A 22,730-nucleotide genomic window follows, 5' to 3' on the forward strand; every position below is an offset into this window, starting at 1 on the left:
CTCTTTCCCCAAGACCATGCTAATTCTTAAAGGATTTTGGTAAAGGTATGCAATCATGCTGGTCTAGGAAGGGAAGAGGAAGAGGAGGAGGAGGAAAAAGAGGAAGAAGAGAAGAGGAAGAGGAGAAGAAGAGGCATTTGTTAAGCACTTCTTCTGTGCCAAGCACTGTACTAAGTACTGGGGTAAATAAAAGATAATCAAATGGGACACAGCCACTGTCTTTCAGTGCTTATAGCCCATACTGATTGTAAAGCACAATATTTAGCACTGAACAGAGTACAGGAGAAGCAAGACCCAATGCTTCCTGCTCTCAAGGAGCTTATGATCTAATACGGGAGGAATTATGTTTATCAAAATATTTACTAATGTTAGGAATAGGAGGAATACAAAGGTTAGAATGGGTTACAGCAGGAGGATTTCAGGATGTAAGAATGGCAGGTCACTGTCGCTGCCAATCGAAACAGTCCCTGGCTTCTAAGATTGGGGTTAAATCTTTGAAGCATCTGCTCATTCCTCTGCATTTGGATGAGAGAATGTGGGACTGTCACCTATGCTACATTTCCTCAAAGAAACAGTTTTCCAAACCGTAAAAGGAGGCATGCTTCTACGAATAAAATCTCAGATATTAAGCACATGCTCAAAATCACAGGCTTATTCTAATTGTCTTTTAATGGACCCTGCCTGTTGGGATTTGAACCTCTTGTATGATGTGTGAGGTTCAGTGAGTCATTCTAATGATGTTAGCATCAGCTAGCCCAACTTGTCCCTTGAGTTTTGAATACATCAACTCTTTATACATCTGTTCTCAAAACATGTGACTCTACAGTAATTAGTTAATGGATTTGTAGGTGTCTAAATTTTAAACAACTGAATTTTATGTGAGAAAATGCTGAAAATAATTGTGGTATTTGTTAAAATACTCAATCCCAAACACTATTCTAAGTGCTGGAGTGGATAAAAGATAAGCAGGTAGACAGTGCTCTGCACACAGTAAGTGCTCAATAAATATGACTGAAAGAATGATCACTGTCCCTGTCCTAAATGGGATTAAGAGAGAAGGAGACCAAGTATCTTACCACCATTTTACACCTAAGGAAACTGAGACAGAGATGGGGTTAACTGCCTTACCTGAGCTTCCTCAGTAGGCAGGATGGCAGAGCCGGGATTCAAATCCAGGTCACCAAACTTCCAGGCCTGTGCTCTTTCCACTAGGTCTTCCTATATTTAAAATTATCATTGGAATGGTGACAGTAAGCTCTTTCTGGACAGGAAATGTGTCACTTTGCTTTGTGTGGCTCAAGCATTTAGTAAAGTGCATTGCACTCAGTGGGGGTTCGGAAAATGCAATGGTGGGTAAAACTGGGCTGCATGGCTGGATTGCATGGTGAGTGGAGTGCCCAACTTCCTTTACTGAAGATTATCTTGCATTCATTCATTCTTTCATTCAGTCATATTTATTGAGCACTTACTGTGTGCAGAGCACTGTACTAAGCGCTTGGGAAGTACAAGTCGGCACCATATAGTGACAGTCCCTACCCAACAACGGGTTTGCAAGGGTTTGTCATGTTACACGTTATGGAGTGGACTCTCACTTCCTAAGAAGTAAGGCTCTGGACCTCTTTCCAATTGAGCTACAAAGAGCTAATGCTGCGCCCCGCCTAGCCCCCAGGCCGTATGTGCCTCCTCCCTTCCAGGAATTCCAAAATCAATCAATCAATCGATCATTAGTGTTTTTCATCTCACTGTACTAAACAGCGGGGAGAGTACAATAGTTAGGAGACATGATCCCTGACTTTAAGGAACTAACACTTTATTTAGGAAGACAGACACTTAAATAATTATAAGTAGGAGAGAGTAATAGCATATATAAGATATCAATATCTATATAATTCTATTTATCTATTTTGATGGTATTGATGCCTGTCTACTTGTTCTGTTTTGTTGTCTGTATCCCCTTTCTAGACTGTGATCCCGTTGTTGGGTAGGGATTGTCTTTATCTGTTGCCAATTTGTACTTTCTAAGTGCTTAGTACAGTGCTCTGCACACAGTAAGTGCTCAATAAATATGACTGACAATGAATATATCTATATCTATCTATATCTGTATATGTGTATATATATATATAGAGAGAGAGAGAGAGAGAGAGATATGTATATAAGTGCTATGAGAGGTTTGCAGTTCTGAAAAGTGCTAAAGGGCATGGAAATTCTGAAGTGGCTATTGGGGAAATGAGGAATTAATTAGGGTAGGCAACACAGAGAAGATGTTGTTTCTGAAGGGCTTGAAAGATAGCAAGAGCCGTGGTCTGTCAAATTAGAAAAGCAGCGTGGCTCAGTGAAGAGCCCGAGCTTGGGAGTCAGAGGTTGTGGGTTCTAATCACGATTCCCATACTTGTCTGCTGTGTGACTTTGGGCAAGTCACGTAACTTCTCCGTGCCTCAGTTACCTCATCTGTAAAATGGGGATTAAGACTGTGAGCCCTACGTGGGACAGTGTGATTATCTTGTATCCCCCCCAGTGCTTAGAACAGTGCTTGGCACATAGTAAGCACTTAACAAATGCCACCGTCATCATTATTATTATTATATGGAGGGACTAAGTACCATTGATTGAATGGAAAGGGAGAAGGCAGGAGGAAGAGGGCATGAGCGTGAGAAACAGCATAGCCTAGTGGGTACAGCACAGGTTTAAGAGTCAAATATGATTGATTGATTGAATGAAAGGTGCAAATCTAAGTTCAGAGAAGCAGCATAGCCTCATGGATAGAGCACGGGCCTGAGGGTTAGGAGAACCTGGGTTCTAATCCCAGTTCCACCACTTTGCATTCAATTCATTCAATCGTATTTATTGAGCGCTTCCTGTGTGCAGAGTACTGTACTAAGCGCTTGGGAAGTACAAATCGGCAACATATAGAGACGATCCCTACTCAACAACAGGTTCACAGTCTAGAAGGGGCTCACAGTCTAGAAAGCACACTTGTCTGCCGTGTGACCTTGGCCAAGTCACTTCACTTCTCTGGGCTTCTGTTCCCTCGTCTGTAAAATGGGGAATAAGACTGTGAGCCCCATGTGGGACAGGGACTGTCCAACCTGATTTGCTTGTATCCACCCCAGTACTTAGTACAGTGCTTGGCACATAGAACAGGTATTGAACAGGTATAATGAGAAAGAAAAGAGGGAGAGATATTGCTCTTAGAACCAATGGATGATGATGATGATAATAATGGCACTTGTTAAGCACTTAGTGTGTATCAAGCACTATACTAAGTGCTGGGGTAGATACAAGCTAATTAGTTGGACACAGTCCCTGTCCCATGTGAGGCTCACAGTTTCAATCCCCATTTTAAAGGTGAGGTAACTAAGGCCCAGAGAAGTTAAGTGACTTTCATTCATTAATTCAATAGTATTTATTGAGCACTTAGTAAGCGCTTGGAAAGTACAATTCATCAACAAACAGAGACAATCCCACTTGCCCAAGGTCACATAGCAGACAGGTGGTGGTGCTGGGATTAGAACCCATGACCTTCTGACTCCCAGTTAGCTATCCATGGTAATATGAAACAGCCTCGAAGATTTTTTTGCTGTGTAAAATGGTTTATTTATTTTCTAACTTTTATCCACTCATTGCTGAATTTCTTTTTGGTCACCCCTCGCAATTCAAAGCACTGTCATTGGCACGCGTACTGTATAATGATCACTGACAGTCTAGCGCAATAACAAACCAAAGCTGCCTTTCATTTAAACTGTAAAAATTTCTTTTCACTATGAAAGTACTGTCACAGACCCTGTGGGTGTAGTACGCCCATGGATATCAGTGAGTCTAAACTACTGAGCAAATGAAAGACACAAAGCCTATATTTTCCCAGGGAGTGAATAATGCCAAACATAAATATTGCAATACTGAGCATAAAGCACTCTATGCAAAAATAGAGACTGTTTGTTTGATTCCCCTAATGCTTTAAAAAAAAGCTCACACCCAAGGGTACTATAAGTGCTATATTTGAGACTCTGATTCAATTTAAGGGTTCAGCACTGCCTATAAATTTTTCTATTGAATTACTGCCTTACTTTCCGTTCAAGGTAATGTATTGTTCTATACATGCAAACCTTGTTAGGTACTTAATAATGGCAATGATATACAAGAAATGACTCAAGTAACTGTTGAAAGATTAGACTTTCTTGGGCAATTATTGACTAAATTTCTGACAATCAGAATACCGGGCACATAGATTTAGACACAGTACGATAATTTGTAAATACCATCTATCATACAAAAATGATAGAGAGTGTGTCACAATCAATTGTGGGATAATAACTCCAATATAAGAGGCAGTAGGGTGAGGTATGGTCAGTTATAGAAATTTCATATAGATCATATATATATATATATATATATATATATATATATATATATATATATATATTTGTACATATTTATTACTCTATTTATTTATTTATTTTACTTGTACATATCTATTCTATTTATTTTATTTTGTTAGTATGTTTGGTTTTGTTCTCCGTCTCCCCCTTTTAGACTGTGAGCCCACTGTTGGGTAGGGACCGTCTCTATATTTTGCCAACTTGTACTTCCCAAGTGCTTAGTACAGTGCTCTGCACACAGTAAGCGCTCAATAAATACGATTGATGATGATGATGATGATTGCACCTGTCCCCATGGGGTAGAAAGTCTTCCTACATCAACGTAGCCCAATCTGGTCCTGGCCCTCAAATGTCTTCTAAATAAATCACCTTTATTTATCACCTTCTAAACTGTAAAAATTTCTTTTCACTATGAATTGTACTTTACACCTTTCCAGTTGTACTTCCGTGACAATGCTAATTATGGCATTTAAGCTATTACTATGTATCAAGCAGCGTGGCCCCGTGGAAAGAGCATGGGCTTGGGAGTGAGAGGTTCTAATCCCGACACGGACACTTGTCAGCTGTGTGACTTTGAGCAAATCACTTCACTTCTCTGTGCCTCAGTTACCTCATCTGGAAAATGGGGATTAAAGACTCTGAGCCCTACGTGGGACAACCTAATCACCTTGTATGCCCCTCCAGCGCTTAAAACAGTGCTTCACACATAGTAAGCACTTAACAAATGCCATTATTATTATTATTATTAATATTAAGCACCATTCTAACGCTGGGGTGGATACAAGTTAATCAGTTCTGACACAGTCTCTGTACCATGTAGGGTTCACAGTTCAAGTAGTAAGGAGTACAGGTATTGAACCCCCATTTATAGTTGAGGAAACTAAGGCATTGAAAAGTTAAGTGACTTGCCCAAGGTCACACAGCAGGCATTAGGCAGAGCTGGGATTAGAACCCAGGTCCCTTGACTCCTAGGCCATGCTGTAACTGTATTTTATTAGCCTATCTCTTTGGAGGAGCAACATGACCTAGTGGGTACGGCACAGTCCTGAGAGGAAGAGGACCTGGGTTGTGAGCCCAGCTCTACCACCTGTCTGCTGTGTGACCTTGGGCAAGTCACTTAACTTCCCTTTGCCTCAGTTGCCTCATCTATATAATGGGGATTAATATTAGGAGCCCGATGTGAGACGTGGATTGTGTCCAACCTGATTATCTTGCATCTTTCCCAGTTCTTAGTACAATACCTGGTGCTCAGTAAGTGCTTAATAATAATAATAATAATATGATATTTGTTAAGTGCTTACTCTGTGCAAAGCACTGTTCTAAGTGCTGGGGAGGATACAAGGTAATCAGGTTGTCCCACGTGGGGCTCACAGTCTTAATCCCCATTTTACAGATGAGGTAACTGAGGCACAGAGAAGTCAAGTGACTTGCCCAAAGTCACACAGCTAATTGGCAGAGTGCTTAAGAAATCCCATAAAAATACCATTGATTGACAGATTAATTGGCACACTGGAGAGACATAGAATGGAGATGGGTCATATTGTTTCCTCCATAACATCAGTGCCAACTTTTCATTTTGGATATAGGTGTGGGACTTCGAAGGTGTGGGTAGAGGCTTCAAAAAATCTTCAAATAAATGTATGCATTAAGCATGAATGGGGCTGATAGGCTAAAAGCGTCAATGATGTAATAACAAAGAGCGGCATTAGATACTTCTAAAGGATTCTATACTTACATCTATTAGAGCTCTTCTTTGGGACAGGTGGAGGGCAACAGTAGAAGCAAGTAGAAATGGTGTGGCTGTGTTAGAACAGAGGCTTCAGGAGGTGATAGCATAAAGAAAAATCAAAGTGGATAACAAATGGGACAGACCTGTGCGGGGCAATATTCAAAAGACTTTGTAAAAATATAATTAGAAGCATAGCTATACCATACCCTGCAGCATAGATCCTCTTCTTGAAGAATTGCTCATCTCACATCTCGCCTCTGAGCCCTCGGATGGATTCCCATTTCCCTCTGCATCACACAAAAAACAGCTTCAAGGGCCTCCCCTAAATCTCTCCACATACTACTCTCCAACTCACTCCGTCCATCCAACTGAACCTCATTCTCAACTCTCCGCCTTCTGTTTCCCCCCCATCTTGCTCACTCTGTTGCACCAACCTGGAGCTCCTTCCTCACCCTAATCCTAGACTGTAAGCTCATCGTGGGCAGGGAATGTGTCTGTTTATTGTTATATGCTCCTCTCCCAAGTGCTTAGTACAGAGGTCCACACACAGTAAGCACTCAATAAATTCAATTGAATGAATGAATGAATGGTGCAACAGACCTCAGCTCTCTTCACCTTCAAGAGCTCCTAAAATCCCACCTGCTCCATACAATAATCCTGCCTCAATTCACCAAGTCCCCCTCAAAGTCATCTCAGCCCATCAGCCATCTCTAGAACTTACACATTTAACTTCACTTCTGCGTGCCTCAGTTTCCTAATCTGTAAAACAGAGATTCAATACCGTTTCTTCCTCCTACTTAGACTGAGTCCCATGTGCAACAAAGACTGAATAAATTCAATTGAATGAATGAATGAATGGTGCAACAGACCTCAGCTCTCTTCACCTTCAAGAACTCCTAAAATCCCACCTGCTCCATATAATAATCCTGCCTCCATTCACCCCCAAGTCCCCCTCAAAGTCATCTCAGCCCATCAGCCATCTCTAGAACTTACACATTTAACTTCACTTCTGCGTGCCTCAGTTTCCTAATCTGTAAAACAGAGATTCAATACCGTTTCTTCCTCCTACTTAGACTGAGTCCCATGTGCAACAAAGACTGAATAAATTCAATTGAATGAATGAATGAATGGTGCAACAGACCTCAGCTCTCTTCACCTTCAAGAACTCCTAAAATCCCACCTGCTCCATACAATAATCCTGCTTCAATTCACCAAGTCCCCCTCAAAGTCATCTCAGCCCATCAGCCATCTCTAGAACTTACGTATTTAACTTCACTTCTGCGTGCCTCAGTTTCCTAATCTGTAAAACAGATTCAATACCATTTCTTCCTCCTACTCAGACTGAGTCCCATGTGCAACAAAGACTGTGGCTGACTTAACGTGTGACTAACCCAACATTTAATTCAATGCTTGGCACAGAGTAAGTTATTATCACATTACATTATTATTACAATTATTATCATCATTATTACATATTTATTTACACCCTTCTTCGTCTTGTTTTGTCTTATGCCGTCGAGTCATTTCCAACCCATAGTGACACCAAGGACACATCTGTCCCTGAACGCCCCACTCCCCATCTGCAATCGTTCTGGTAGTGTATCCATAGAGTTTTCTTGGTAAAAATCCAGAAGTGGTTTACCATTGCTGCCTGCTGTGCAGTAAACCTAAGTCTCTGCCCTCGACTCTCTCCCATTCCACTGATGCCCAGCGTGGGTGAATTTTGACTTGTAGCAGATGGCCTGCCATCGCTAGCCACTGGCCAAGCTAGGAATGTAATGGCTAGGCCTCTGCTTGACTCCTCTCTGGTTATCGAGACTGGTAGAGGACTGGAAACTCTCCAGGCGCTTCCCTGAGAGAGGCTTTCCTCATCACCTATGTATAAATATATGACGGAGTGTAGAGGCAATTTATCCCTTCAAATTATCCTATTTGAAACTATTTTGAAGTCTTCATTCATTCAATCGTATTTATTGAGCACTTACTATGTGCAGAGCACCGTACTAAGCGCTTGGGAAGTCGGCAACATACAGAGACGGTCCCTACCCAACAACGGGCTCACAGTCTAGAAAGGGGAGACAGACAACAAGACAAAACATGTAGACAGGTGTCAAAATCGATGTAGTAAGGGCTTAAATTCCACAGTTCTTTTTTTCAACAAGGGTTTGGAGAGTAATCCTGATGAGTTTTGCAGGTGTCAAATGCCAGATCTTGTCAAAGGTCCTTAGTTCACACAATGAAGAGCTATTAAAGGGCATTATATTGTACTGTCCCAAGTGCTAAGTACAATGTTCTGCACACATTAAGTGCTCAATAAATAAGATTGATTGACTTTCTCCCTTGTGAGGAGTACATTCGTCTTTCAGTCTCCTGAAAAGCATATTTGTCTCAATTCAGTGTGTGCAAGTTTAAACTTATAGGTCTTTTGCAGGGGTAGAGGGCCAATCAAGCTTAATATGAATAATAATAATCGTAGTATAATAATAGCTGTGTGACCTTGGGCAAGTCACTTAACTTCTCTGAGCCTCAGTTACCTCATCTGTAAAACAGGGATTGACTGTGAGCCCCACGTGGGACAACCTGATCGTGTGGTGTCCCCCCCAGCGCTTAGAACAGTGCTTTATATATAGTAAGTGCTAAATAAATGCCATCATTATTATTATTATTATTATTATAACAATAATAATAATGATGGCATTTATTAAGTGCTTACTATTCATTCATTCATTCATTCAATTGTATTTATTGAGCGCTTACTGTGTGCAGAGCACTGTACTAAGCGCTTGGGAAGTACAACTTGGCAACATATAGAGACGGTCCCTACCCAACAGTGGGTTCACAGTGTAGAAGGGGGAGACAGAGAACAAAACAAAACATATTAACAAAATAAAATAAATAGAATAAATATGTACAAATAAAATAGAGGAATAAATACGTACAAATTTATGTGCAAAGCACTGTTCTAAACCCCGGGGAGGTTACAAGGTGATGAGGTTGTCCCACAGGGGGCTCACAGTCTTAATCCCCATTTTACAGATGAGGTAACTGGGGCCCAGAGAAATTAAGTGACTTTCCCAAAGTCACACAGCTGACAATTGGCAGAGCCGGGATTTGAACCCATGACCTCTGACTCCAAAGCCCGGGCTCTTTCCACTGACCCACACTGCTTCTCTCTCTGGACTAAGTGCTGGGTAGATACAAGATAAGTCAGACACAGGCCCAGTTCCACAAAGGTGGAGGGAAACCAGCTATTTCATCCCCATTTTACAGATGAGGAAACTGAGGTACAGAGAGATGAAGTGATTTTCCCAAATTCAAACAACAATGTTACATGCTTATTGTGAGCATGGAACTTGTCTTCCAACTCTGTTACATTCTGTTCAGTCAAGTGCTTAATATAGTGTTCTGCACCCAGTAAGCTCTCAATAAATGCCATTGATTGATTGGTAGATCCAGCATTAGAACTCAGGTCCTCTGACTTCGATGCCCATGCCCTTTCCACTGGCCATGTTGCTTCTCTCTCCACATCATTGACAGGTAGTTCTCTTTCTCCCAAGGATTAACCGAACCCCCAACTACAAATCGTTATAAATTGTGAACTATTTTGTTGGCCTGCGCAGAGAATTAGTTTGTTTCTTCATTCATTCATTCAATCATATTTATTGAGCGCTTGCTGTGTGCGGAGCACTGTACTAAGCGCTTGGGAAGTACAAGTTGGTAACATATAGAGCCGGTCCCCACCCAACAGCGGGCTCACAGTCTAGAAGGGGGAGACAGACAACAAAACAAAACATGTGGACAGGTGTCAAGTCATCAGAATAAATAGAAGTAAAGCTAGATGCACATCATTAGAGAAGCAGCGTGGCTCAGTGGAAAGAGCACGGGCTTTGGAGGCAGAGGTTATGGGTTCAAATCCCGGCTCCGCCAATTGTCAGCTGTGTGACTTTGGGCAAGTCACTTCACTTCTCTGGGCCTCAGTTACCTCATCTGTAAAATGGGGATGAAGACTGTGAGCCCTCCATGGGACAACCTGATCACCTTGTAACCTCCCCAGTGCTTAGAACAGTGCCTTGCACATAGTAAGTGCCATTATTATTATTATTTTCATTAACAAAGTAAACAGAATAGTAAATATGTACAAGTAAAATAGAGTAATGAATCTGTATAAACACGTATACAGGTGCTGTGGGGAGGGGAAGGATGTAGGGCGGGGGGATGGGGAGGGGGAGAGGAAAGAGGGGGCTTAGTCTGGGAAGGCCTCCTGGAGAAGGTGAGCTCTCAGTAGAGCTTTGAAGGGAGGAAGAGAGCTAGCTTGGCGGATGTGCGGAGGGAGGGCATTCCGGGCCTGGGGTCGACGGTGGGACAGGAGAGAAAGAGGCACGGTGAGGAGATTAGCAGCAGAGGAGCAGAAGGTGCAGGCTGGGCTGTAGAAGGAAAGAAGGGAGGTGAGGTAGGAGTGGGTAAGGTGATGGACAGCCTTGAAGCCCAGAGTGAGGAGTTTTTCCCTGATGTGTAGGTTGACTGGTACCCACTGGAGATTTTTGAGGAGGGGAGTAACATGCCCAGAGCGTTTCTGCACAAAGATGATCCGGGCAGCAGCGTGAAGTATAGATTGAAGTGGGGGAAGACAGAAGGATGGGAGATCAGAGGCTGATGCAGTACTCCACTCGGGGTAGGATGAGAGATTGAACCAGCAGGGTAGCAGTTTGGATGGAGAGGAAAGGGTGGATCTTGGCATTAATTAGATCTTCCTGTGCTGATTGCTTTTCTTGCCAGCAAGTGTCATGACCGCTTGTTTATTGTTTGCTTTCTGGCAATTTGGGGCAGCTCTCTATGTGTCTTCCTAGCCAGGGATGGTCATTTGTTAGATGCTCTTTAGGGTGAAAGGGGAAGGTGGTCAGATGGTAGTTCCACAAACCTGCGAACTGCAGGTGCAGTAACTTGCACTGTTATAAATCCTTTCCTCTTGCTTCAGTGGCTCCTGTTAGCTCTCATCGCTCTTCAAGGGCACTCAGCCATTACACACCTGGAATACCAGATCCTGTTACTAAGGTGGAAATGTTACAAGCCGTTCAGCAAACCCAGATCCCGAAAAGTAAACTAACTCAGTTTGCTTTTTGTAATGATTCATTGCTCCAGAAGCAGGTTTGGTTATTCTGGAGAGGATAATATTGTATTATTTTGGCTCTACATTTCCTCTTCCCTGATTACTTTGCACCCGTTGAACTGTAATTTATGTAGTTTTTGTGTCCTCGGACACTTGTGTTGATATATGGCTTTCAGTATTTGTCCTGCCTACCTCATTAGATGATAAACTCCTTAATTGTCTTGCCCAAGGTCACCCAGCAGGCAAGAGGCCAAGCGGGGTTTACAACCCAGGTCCTCTGACACCTAGGCCATGCTACATGAAGAAAATTGTTATTCCATAGTTCTTTCTCTCCAGGATAAATGATCTCAATTCCTTTAGCCTTTCTGTATCTTTCTCTCCAAATGTAAAACTTCAGCTGATGAGCAAAAGGGCCTAGGCCTCCAATGAGTGCATTTTGGAAAGCAAAAGTGAAGCTTGGATACAGAAGATGTAGGGCCTGCCTTTAAAGCAAGTTTTTTTCTGCTACTGTATTTGTCCTGTCAGTCTCCCCCAACGCATTTTTCTATTGTTTGCTTTTAGGACTAGTAATGATATTTAAGTGCCTGAGTGCAGTGCTTCCTCAGTTAAACAATTTCTTTGGTTCACCTATCTCCTACACTTTGCAAGTCTGTCACAAACTACAGGTAGAGGTTCCTCCAAGATTCATTCTTTATAAAACCAAGCTTCACACAATGTTGCAGGAGCCAAATTCTGAAGATAGACCAGCGCGGCACCCTGCTATCAAGAAAGAAGTGGCTCTCTTCCAGCCAAAGCTTCGAAAGGGCAAAAACCAAGGAGGCAAAAGAGGAAAAAAATGTTTGTCAATGCATCAGGGGACAACCCTTTCATCTGCACAATATAGCTGTGACTGTGGGTCTCGCAACGGCCTTCTCAGTCACACATGCCCTCATAGGCCAATTTCACCATCATTCATTCATTCAGTCGTATTTATTGAGCACTTACTGTGTGCAGAGCACTGTACTAAGCGCTTGGGAAGTACAAGTTGGCAACATATAGAGACGGTCCCTACCCAACAACGGGCTCACAGTCTAGAAGACACCACCATCAGTGGTGTCGAATATCACAGAAGGAGGCAATGGTAAACCACTTCCGTATTTTTACTAAGAAAACTCTATGGATCCCCTACCAGAACGACTGCAGATGGAGATGGGGTGTTGTGGGAGAGATGTGAGAGAGATTCTGGGAGAGACTAGAGAAGCAGCGTGGCTCAGTGGAAAGAGCACAGGCTTTGGAGTCAGAGGTCATGGGTTCAAATCCTGGCTCTGCCAATTAGCTGTGTGACTTTGGGCAAGTCACTTAACTTCTCTGTGCCTCAGTTACTTCATCTGTAAAATGGGGATTAAGACTGTGAGCCCCATGTGGGACAACCTGATCACCTTGTAACTTCCCCAGCGCTTAGAACAGTGCTTTGCACATAGTAAGCACTTAACGAATACCATCATTATCATTATTATTATTATTATGTGTCCACAGTGTCGCTGTGGGTCAGAGATGACTTGACGGCATAAGACGAGGTGTCAAATATGAAGGATGACTAGACTGTAGATAATAATAATAATAATAATGGCATTTATTAAGCACTTACTATGTGCGAAGCACTTTTCTAAGCGCTGGGGAGGTTACAAAGTGATCAGGTTGTCCCACAGGGGGCTCACAACCTTAATCCCCATTTTCCAGATAAGGTTACAGGCACAGAGAAGTTAAGTGACTTGCCCAAAGTCACACAGCTGACAGTTGGCGAAGTCAGGATTTGAACCTATGACCTCTGACTCCAAAACCCGGGCTCTTTCCAATGAGCCACGTAGATAACTAGATACTGCGGTATCATTTTCAAATCTTGTGGATTCTTTAAATGATCTACAGGGATCACAGCTACTCACCACCTGGGAATCAATCAATCAATCAATCAATGGTATTTATTGAGTACTTATCATGAACAGAGCACTGCACATAGAGATATGTTGCCTTACACTTTTCCTTCTGGGACTGGACAGTCAGCAAGATCACTGCCTTACTGAGAAGCTTCCTTGCTCTAATTTTTCCTCAACCAGTACTACAGTCCAGCTTGGCATGTGTGGAGAGGTGTAATTTCTCTTTTATAAACTCTTAGAAGGACATCTCAGAGGGAGTAATAATCATAATAATAATATTTGTTAAGCATATACTATAATAATAATAATAATGGCATTTACTAAGTGCTTACCATGTGCAAAGCACTGTTCTAAGCACTGGGGAGGTTACAAGGTGATCAGGTTGTCCCATGGGAGGCTCACAGTCTTCATCTCCATTTTACAGATGAGGGAACTGGGGCCCAGAGAAGTGAAGTGACTTGCCCAAAGTCACACAGCTGACAATTGGTGGAGCCAGGATTTGAACCCTTGACCTCTGACTCCAAAGCCCATGCTCTTTCCACTGAGCCACGCTGCTTCCCTACTGATACTATGTACTATGTACAGTGCTTGATACTGTACTTGATACTATGTATCAAGCACTGTTCTAAACACTGGGTAGATACACATTTAGACTGTGAGCCCACTGTTGGGTAGGGACTGTCTCTCTATGTTCCCAACTTGTACTTCCCAAGCGCTTAGTACAGTGCTCTGCACACAGTAAGCGCTCAATAAATATGATTGATTGATTTATCTGGTTGGACACAGATCCTGTCCCACATTGGGCTCACCATCTCAGAAAACAAACTCTTCTCCTGTGAAAGAAGAAAGGACTCACTAAATATAACATAAAAGTACTGACGTTTCACTCTCTGTCTCAGACATCTGAAATGGATTTAAGGTACCTCCTAATAGAGCTTTTTTATATAGTACATGCCTGTGAGAAATGTCATGTCATGTATAAATTTAAACAATGTCTTTTCTGAACATGATGGAAAGACATTCAAGGAAAGGGTCAGGCAAATCATTTTCATATACGTGAGTTAAATCTTTAAAAAATGACAGATTTCAAGAGTCTGTGAAAAAGTGCCTTTATCGTTACCGTGAACAAGGAATTAAAGAGAAATTATTTTTCATATATTTGAAAGGCAAACTGTGAAAATTTCAAACCATACATGATGATTGCATATTTTGTTAAGGCATTAAGTGCTGTGACAGAGTAAGTATTTAAATACCACCAAAATAAATAAATAAATGCAAATATTGGCCTTTGCTGAAACCCACACTGGTGCTCAAACACTTGATAGGAGTCATATCCTGCATGGTTTTCATGAATCAATCAATAGATCAATGATATTTATTGACTGTCATCCAACTTGTGTGTTTTATATTTTCTCTTTCTCCTCTTTCACATACCCAAGATTAGATATAAAAAGAATCAAGAAAATGATGGAAAACTCCCTACAATTTTATCCTAAGAATGGTGAGGAGCAAAGAAAAAAAGTTATTTCCAAATATGTGATGAAAAAACAGGAATCCATATTATAATTTCCTTTGGCTTAATAGTTTAAAATTCCCTATTCAAATGCCAAATAGGGAAAAAAAACCCAACACGTACTATATATTGACATACTTAAGTAATTACTGAAATTCCCATGCAACTAACTACAGGCAAATCATTATGTGTGTCCCCAGGGTAGGTCTGTATAATAAACACAACAAAGATCTAATTGTTTTCCTTAAAACTTGGTTACATAGTTTACCTAGGTTAATATTCCCAAACAACAAAGAAAGGTTTTTTTGTCAGTTGGAGAACAATGTCCATGGCCAGAGGCATGGGAAAGCAAGAGTTTGAAGAGTATTGCATTTATAACAGGAGTAGATTACTGAGTGGGTAATTAATGGTGGCAGAGATACTAGATCTTCCCTGTTCATATAGGCTCCGTTCTCACACTGATGACATAGCTTCTTGCCCTGAGGAAGGCTCCTTGCTCTAAAAACTCTTCTTTCTGGTACTTTTGGTCTTTCAGTGGTTTATTGAATTGGTCACTGAGGTTCAAGGGGGTTAAGAGAGAAGACATCCTCTCCAAGGGATTAAATGGACATTAAAGGAACAAAGCAAGTCTGAGGGGTTTTCAAAGAGGTCTTCTTCAAAGATTTAATCTACAAAGGAAAGAGTTCTTTTCCACAGAAGACAGCTTCTTAATGGCTCAGAGATTTTTAATTTATACCTTTTGTCCTTTCAGTAAAAGTTGCGATCAGATTGGATTTGACTACATAAATCAGTGTTAACATTATGATACCGCAGGAAAATTTTAGGGAAAGTTAGCACAGTGGGTGGGATGGCAGAGGAAAGGGGTGGTGGGATGGATTTCTATTTTTCCTTATAATTTCTATTTGTTATGGATCTCAAAAAAGGGGAAGGTTTATATCAGAATTCCAATTCCTTTAAAGGTATGCAGTATATTATATTTTACTTCTGTAAATAAGTGTAGTATCTGGAAATTATGTTTAATCCTTCTGTGCATAACAAAACAGATCTAGCATGGTTTAGCTTTTTCATGACTGTGAAAACATATTGAGTTTATGTACAGTTGAAGCATTCACATGAACATTTTATTTATACTACCATAATAAATTTCATTCATTCGCTAGTTCGGTCAGTAAGTGTACAGCTGTGAAAGCATACGTATTAATGATCACCCTTGTTAGTGCATGATACGGGTCCAGACATTATCCCATGAATATAAACACCACCCTCCATGCAAACACTACCACCCCTTGTTATTTTGAGGATCAGTCCTCCTGATGATTTTGAACCTCTGGGGAAATAGTCACAGAACAACTCAGTGTTTAAATTTCCATTTTATCTGTGGGTGTATCTGAACAAACACACACACACACAGATCATGCATCTTCATTTAAAAGCTGTGGCTTCTATAAAATTTAATTATGTCTCCCTGAAGCTCTAAATTGTGAGTGGCTCTAAATCAAGGGTGTCATCAAAACAAGGGCAGTTTCTATTAAATTTAATTAGTTTCTCCTGCAGTTTGTACAGTGAAGGAATAGTGTCTCAATGGGGGCTTCGTCTAACAAAATGGCTTGGGAAAGGTGCAGTTCCTAAACGTGATGGCTCTTAATCCCTCTATTGACACATATGCACATGTGATTACTACTCAGCTTTAAAAATGCATTTGTATCAGCTTCTGGAAACTTCCAATAACTTTAATTTATCAAGCATACCATTCAACCTCTTTATGGTATTTGTCAAGCACTTACTATGTGCTGGGCACTGTTTTAAATGCTGGGATAGGTGCAAGATAATTAGTTTAGACACAGCCATGTCCCACACAGTCTTCCCCATGTTACAGATGAGGTAACTGAGCCACAGAGAATTTAAGCAAGTGGCCCTGGGACACACAGCAGATAAGTGTCAGGGCTGGGATTAAAACCCAAATCCTACTGACTGCCAGGCCATACTGCTACTCCTGTTCAGAAGATTCATTTCATTTTACTTCTTTCACACATTATTTGGCTTTCCGAACACATTCATCACAGTTTCCCAGCATGAAAATAAATGGGTGAATAAATTTTAAATTATACTCTGTATAATAATAATAATAATAATAATAATAATAGCATTTGTTAAGCGCTTACTATGTGCAAAGCACTGTTCTAAGCTCTGGGGGGGATACAAGGTGATCAGGTTGTCCCACGTGGGGCTCACAGTCGTAATCCCCATTTTCCAGATGAGGAAACAGTTACAGATAAATTAAGTGACTTGCTCAAGGTCACCCAGCAGACATGTGGCAGAGCTGGGATTAGAACCCATAACCTCTGACTTTCAAGCTCCTGCTCTTTCCACTGAGCCAAGCTGCTTCTCTGGGTGCAAATAGGTGTCCAAACCTTTGGATTGGGGAACTGAAATGCAAAGGTGGTAATGGTGAACTTTCTCCTATATCAAGTGAATCAATCCTCCTTGTATCACCTCTAATCTGCTGGGTGTGTGTAGCTGTGCTGATATTTACTAACTGGAGCAAATTTGGATTTTGAGAGACTGAGGGAGGGTTCTGATATTCAGGTTCTAGATCCCATGAGGAAATATTTGTGGTACTTAGTTATGGTACTTGTTAAGTGCTTACTATGTACCAAGCACTGTTCTAAGCTCTGGAGTAGATACAAGTTAATCAGATTGGACAGTCCCTGTCCCACATGGGGCTCACATTCTTAATCCCCATTTTACAGTGACAGAACTGAGGCCCAGAGAAGCTAAGTGACTTTCCCAAGGTCACACAGACATGTGGCAGAGCAGGGATTAGATCCCGTGACCTTCTGACTCTCAGGCCTGTGCTCTATCCATTAATAATAATCATAATAATAATCATAATAATAATAACTGTACTTGTTAAGCACTTACTAGGTGCCAAGCACTGTTCTAAGTGCTGAGGTAGATACAAGGGAATCAGGTTGGCCCCCTTGGGGCTCACAGTCTTCATCCCCATTTTACAGATGAGGAAACTGAGGACCAGAGAAGTGAAGTGACTTGTCCAAAGTCACCCAACGGACAAGCGGTGGAGTCAGGATTAGAACCCATGCCCTCTGACTCCCAAGACCGGTTTCTTGCCACTGAGCCATGCTGCTTCTTTATTGAGTGCTTACTATATGTGGAGCACCATACTAAGCACTTAGGAGAGTAGGAAAGGTAGTTTAAAGCCACTGGGGTTGGGGGAGCTGAAGGTCTATTCAAAATGGCAATTAAAAACTCAGTGGGTATATACTGCAGCAGCATGGCTCAGTGGAAAGAGCCCGGGCTTTGGAGTCAGAGGTCATGGGTTCAAATCCCAGCTCTGCCAGTTGTCAGCTGTGTGACTTTGGGCAAGTCACTTAACTTCTCTGGGCCTCAGTTACCTCATCTGTAAAATGGGGATTAAGACTGTGAGCCCCCCGTGGGACAACCTGATCATCTTGTAACCACCCCAGTGCTTAGAACAGTGCTTGGTACATAGTAAGTGCTTAATAATAAATGCTATCATTATTATTATTTATTATTATGTCTGCACTCACAGAGTGAGACAAGGGCCACCATGCTAACTGCACAGAATGGGGGGGGCGGGGGGGAAGGGACCCCTTTATAATAATAATAATAATAATGTTGGCATTTGTTAAGCACTTACTATATGCCAAGCACTGTTCTAAGCTCTGGGGTAGATACAAGGTAATCAGGATGTCTCACGTAGGGCTCACAGACTTCACCTCCATTTTACAGATGAAGGAACTGAGGCCCAAGGAAGTTAAGTGACTTGCCTAAAGTCACAAAGCTGACAAGTGGCAGAAGCGGAATTAGAACTCGTGACCTTTGACTCCCAAGCCCAGGCTCTTTCCACTAAGTCACGCTGCTTCATCAATCCAGGCATTCGAAAGGAATAAAGGACTTGTAAAATATGGACAAAATCCTAGTGCTTTGCCTGAGTCCTTTGGTAAGTTACCCATCTCTGATTACACATTGCTAACTGTATTTTAATCTGTTACAGTTGAAAATAATGTGTAAAAGAAATTCAAATGGTGATTTAAGACCACAAATGTAAAGTTCCAATTGACTTAATTAGGTGACGGAAAACACACTTCACCAGGTAGAATCTGCCCCTCACCAAGTAGAAGATTGCATCAAAACGAGGTGAGATTTGTTTTTTCCTTTGCCTTTCTTCAAGGGAACTCTGGTGGCCTGACAGTGTGGGATAACTCCTTACTCTTGCAAAAGGAGGTAGTGGAGTCAGCCTGTGGGATATATAATCGATCCATCATGCAGTCATTCACGTTTATTGAGCGCTGTATGCAGAGCACCTTACTAAGCACTTGGAACAGTACAATATAACAATAAACGGACACATTTCTTGCCCACAGCACGTTTACCATCTAAAAGGACAAGATTCTCCTTTCCTTCCCTTGAAAACTTTGAAAGGGAGTTCTGATTAGATACTTTGAAAACAAAAAAATTGTGATACAGCAGTCTAAACAGCAAATGCAATGTTATTGTTGCTATGTAATTTACAGTGCATTACTGAAGCAATGCAACTCTCCAAGGCAGACAGGGAGGCAACTTCAAGCCCCCAGAAAGAGCAGGAGCTTTGATGCATAGCACAGTTTTGGACAGGGAAAGAATATTTATGGTCCTAGTGCCTAATTAAAATAAATACTAAACAGAGACTCCTTAAATTTACTGAAATAGGCAGAACAGGTCTAAGTGGACGGATGGTCTCTAGCTTTGTTTTCTTACGTTTCCTTTTTATTTTTGCTCATTTCCCAACTCCAAAATGGAAACAACAACAACAACAACAAAAAGGTCATTTTTCCTCTGGGAAAGGAAAGGCTACATGTGTTAATCTTGTCTTTAATAAGGCCAGTTCTGGAGACTGTTTTCTGTACTCTGCCAGAACTGGAACAAATTAATTTAACTCTGCTGCTTTTGACAAGCACACTTCTACTGCATATGTATGCAGCTTAAAGGATCACTATTTAGTAGAAAAGAAATTTATGAATGTCATAAGTACAACAGCATTTTCAGTGTAATATTTTTTCTATTTCTTGGAATATGAATATATAGAGAGAGGAACAGTTAACTGATTCAAGTTGCCTTTAATGTCACATGTATAGTACTTGGCATGCAATTTTCAAACTTAGTATTGTTATTGGTTCACAAGCCAAGTCTAAACAGGTATGTAGCCAAGTGCAAGATTAAGGCGATTTGGATAAATCAGGCCAAAATACAAATTGAGAAGAAGAGGGCTTTGGAGGAAAATTAATGTAAACTGACTCAAAACAATAATTTAATTCAATGCCACATTTCAGTTTTCCTGAGGAAACTCAGATTTGACATTTCCTTTAAAAATGATACAATGATATTATTTAGAAAAATCACATTCATTAAACCAAAATACATTGCTTTGCCTGACATTTCCAAAGATTTGGGAGATAATCAGCCACAAATTATAAAAAAAATTGGGAGTTTATTTAAAATAAATGGTCCTTGAGCCAATTCATTATGTTTTCTTCTAAAGCAAATGTGTCCAAATGAATCCCAAACTCTGAAGCTCAGTAAGCTGGAGCATGAGGTAGATAAGTAGAGATAACTGTACTGATAGAACCCAGTTTGTTTTAGGCAAATATGTGGCATATTTAGATAATAAAAAGAAGTTATTTACCCAGAAGTTTTAATGAGGATCCTCTCGTATTGCAGTATTTCCAATTCACATAGTAAGCAGATACTCCCTACACAGTAAGCACTCAATAAATACTATTAATTGATCGGTTTATATACATCTCAACTTTGCCATTTGCTCCATAATTTCTCAACCGTGGTCCATCCAAAAGATGAACGGAAAGCTCGCATTGTAGTGGGACTAATTGTATTTGTCTTGCCACATGAAAAATATTGTTTAACTTGATCACATCAGTGAATTTTGTAAGATCAGGACACAAGAGCCTTTTTTCTAAACTTGTGGCATCTTCTACTCATGGTGTGTTTGTCAGAATAATTAAATTCATCCAGAATGTTTTCTTGGAGATGAACTACATTCATTTCTTCTCCTCAGATAACTAAAATGACTTGTCCAGGATTGTTTTTTGCTATGCATATTTTCTTGTTCTTTTTGTGGAGAAAACTTTTACATTTAGATATTTTACGGGTCCAATTGAAGCTTTTTCCATAGCAAGCGTTTTACCTGAGAATCTTTCTTAGGCATTTAAAATTCAAACGCCTATTTCCCCATTGAATGTCCACAATATTTACTGTTGCCAGCTCGGAAACATGTGCTTAAGCAATAGCAAATGTTCTGAGATTTTTATGGGGAAAAATGGAATTTATGTGGAGGAGGGTATCATTTAGCTCATTGAAGAAGCATCCTGCATACTCTGCTTCTGATCTTGAAGGATAGAAAATATTCAACCTTGAGAGATAGATTTGGATTGTTATTAAGAAATCCTGCAGCTGCTCTAGCAGATTTAGGTATATTTGATTGGCCTGTTAACAAGCCCTTTCTTTAAACTATTATCCTATCTGCCCTACATGTTTTCTCTGTTAGTGGTAATTCCAGTGAATCACAAAATCAGTCATGTTTAAGATATCTAAAGTTTCCAAGAAGAGACTATTAGGACACAAATTGCAAGAACAAATAGATATATCTTTATAATTGAAATAGCAATGCAGTGGCTCATTGTAGTGGTTGGGAAACACTTTCAGAGTGTGAATACTCACATCTTTTCCAGTAAATATCACAGTTTACTTTATATCGATAAAACAGACATACACATTTTGCCCATGTGGTTACCTGCCCTTCAGTTTCTCCACTGCACTCCACAGTTTTTCCCATTCGTTTGCATTTAGTTTCTACAACACACTCGTCTTTGAAACAAAAACCCATAAACTGGTTTATTGACTAGCTTAGGTTCATACCCCAGCAAAGGTCAAGCATAATTGTACAGTGCAAAGGAAAAGCTTTTGCAATAATTTCTTCCTTTTAAAATGGTGGAACCATCCATGCAGCTGCTGAGACATAATGCTTTCATTAGAGATCACATCTGGGTTGAATTAAAACAGGAGCCTTTCCCAGCCATGGAGTGTTTGTCAGGTTGAAAGTTTTTCTCGTAGCTCCTGAAGCTTTTCCAAAAATTGAGGGCTATGACAGAATGCAGACCCCTGTCACGAACTGGTACCAAGGTTTAAGTACATTCCTGCTATGTTATTCACCGTCTGGCTCTAATTTGGAGGTACATCTCCCTTGTGTTCACTTTATTAACTTACATATGACTAGCCCTTTTGTCTAATATGGAAATAGAAAGAAGGTTTTGCTCCTTTTGTCCCAAACTGAACCAGTTGCAGAAGGGGAAAATGAGATGGATAAATCAAGGAATTAATAATCGTTTTTGTTTTGGTCCGATATTGTTTTAACTTTCCAGTAAATGAAAAGCTGCAGACATCTGGGTTTATTTTGATTTCAGGTTGACCATCAGTTGTATCAAAGTTCTGCAAACAAATGTCTGTCGGTGGAACCCAATCCTTAATTTGTCCAGGGGACTGTTTCAAAAGTTGGCAGCAATTACTTTAACTATTTAAAGAAAAGTGTGATCTAAAGGCACACAGAAAGCAGAGATGCCCTGAAACAATAAGAAAAGTCTATGCTGTATATCTTTCAAAACCAGAGTAACTGCATTCTGAGACACAAAGATTCAGCTGTGAGCCGTGGCACAGATGCATCAATTTTACCAACACTTTGAAGAGAAAATCTGATTTTGGAGATAAAGGTCCCAGCAATACTTAAACTGCAGCATATTTCAATATCTGAACATTCATGAAAAATAATGTATTTAGGATCAATGTAATCAGAAGAGGAAATTTGGCAATTAAATAATTTGCCTAATAGCACTAATCTAGATTGGCATGGCTCAAAATTGGATTTTTCCTCTGAATAATTCATCCATTCAATTGTACTTATTGAGGGCTTACTGTGTGCAAAGCAGGGTAATAATATTGATGATGGCATTTGTTAAGCGCTTACTATGTGCAAAGCACTGTTCTAAGCACTGAGGGG

This window comes from Tachyglossus aculeatus, chromosome 4 (genome assembly GCF_015852505.1).
Source record: "Tachyglossus aculeatus isolate mTacAcu1 chromosome 4, mTacAcu1.pri, whole genome shotgun sequence".
Classification (NCBI taxonomy): domain Eukaryota; kingdom Metazoa; phylum Chordata; class Mammalia; order Monotremata; family Tachyglossidae; genus Tachyglossus; species Tachyglossus aculeatus.